The sequence below is a fragment of the Penaeus vannamei genome, chromosome 6, assembly GCF_042767895.1.
Source record: "Penaeus vannamei isolate JL-2024 chromosome 6, ASM4276789v1, whole genome shotgun sequence".
Lineage (NCBI taxonomy): Eukaryota > Metazoa > Arthropoda > Malacostraca > Decapoda > Penaeidae > Penaeus > Penaeus vannamei.
In genome coordinates this window covers 40,564,738-40,566,271 of record NC_091554.1, presented here as the reverse complement: position 1 = coordinate 40,566,271, position 1,534 = coordinate 40,564,738, and positions in this window count along the sequence as shown.

The window sequence follows — 1,534 nt, the reverse complement described above, 5'->3', positions numbered from 1 at the left end:
AGAGAGAGAGAGAGAGAGAGAGAGAGAGAGGAGGGGAGAGAGGAGGGGGGAAAAAAAAGATAGAGAAGGGGAGAGGTAAAGAAATAAAAGGAGAGAGGGGGGAAAAGGGGGAGGAAGAAAAGACTGGGAGAAAAAGAGAGAGAGAGACAGAGAGAGAGACAGAGAGAGAGAGAGAGAGAGAGAGAGACAGAGAGAGAGAGAAAGGGAAAGCGAGAGAGAAAGAGAGAAAGAAAGCGAAAAAGAAACAAAGAAAGAAAGAAAGAAAGAGAAAAAGACAGAAAGAAAGAAAGCGAAAGCGAAAGAGAAAGAAAGACAGAAAAAAAGAAAAAGAGAAAGAGAAAGAGGGCGCCGCTTCCAACTCCCGAACTCCCGAAGACCCTCGTAAAGGAGTGCTCTTGACGGCAACGAGGACTTACGGCCGCGTGTGACGTATGGCAATATGGCAGCGCGTCTCCGAACTGCCACGGCGATGAGTGACAACAGCCCTCTGGAATCGCCGGGGGGGTGGGGGGTTGGGGGGGGATGGGGGTTTGGGGAGGTGGGGTGGGGGTGGGGGGGGGATGGGGGGGGGGATGAGGGGGGAGGGGAAAGGGGGGGAAGGGTGGTGGGGGAGGGGGTGGGGGGTTAGGGGGGGAGGGAGGGGATGGGGGGGGTTTTGGGGGGGTAGGGGGAGGGTGGGGGGGGGAGAGGGAAGGGGGGAATGGGGGGAGGGGGAAGGGGAGACAGAGGAGGGGGTAATGGAAGATGGGGAAGCAAAAAGGTGGGGAGGAGGGAGAAGGGGGGACAAAAAACCTTATGGAATCGCTGGGGTGGTGGGGAGGAGAGGGAGAAAGGGAGATGAGGGGTTTTAGGGGGGTTGGGGAGGAGGGAGGTGAGGAGGTTTGGGAGGCTGAGGAGGTGTAGGAGGTTGGGGAGGTAGGAGGGGGTTGGGGAGGAGGGAGATGGGGGAGGGGGGAGGTGGGGGTGGGAGGTGGGGAGGTAGGGAGGTAGGGAGGTGGGGAAAATAGGGGGGGTGGGGTAGTAGGAGGGGAGGGGGGGCACGGAGGTGGGGGGGGGGGGAAGGGGAGGAAATTTGGGGCCGGGGGGAAAAAGAGGGGGGGGGTAGGGAAGGGAGGAGTAGGGGGGGAGGAAGGAGGGGGAGGCAGGGGGGGAACCGGGGAGGACGGGAGAGGCGGGGGGGGATAAGGGGAAAAAAGGGGAAGGAGGGGAAGTGGAGGGAGGGGGGGGGAGGCAGGGGAAAAGGGGGAAAAGAGGGAGGTAGGGGGGGAGGTGGGAAAGGGGGGGAGGCAAAGGGGGCGAGGAAAAAAGAGGGGTAAGGAGGGAAATGAAAAGCGGGGTAGGGAGGTGACGAGGTGGGGGAAAGGGTAAGGGGAGGTAGGGAAGAGAAGGGAGGGGAAGCAGAGGAGGCGGAGAAGGCAGGGGAGGAGGAGAAAAGAGGGAAGCGGGGAAGGGGAAGGATGGGGAAGAAAGGGAAGCGCCGGTGATGGAGGGAAGCGGGGGAGACAGACCCGGTCCTCGTCTCGAATCGGCTCTG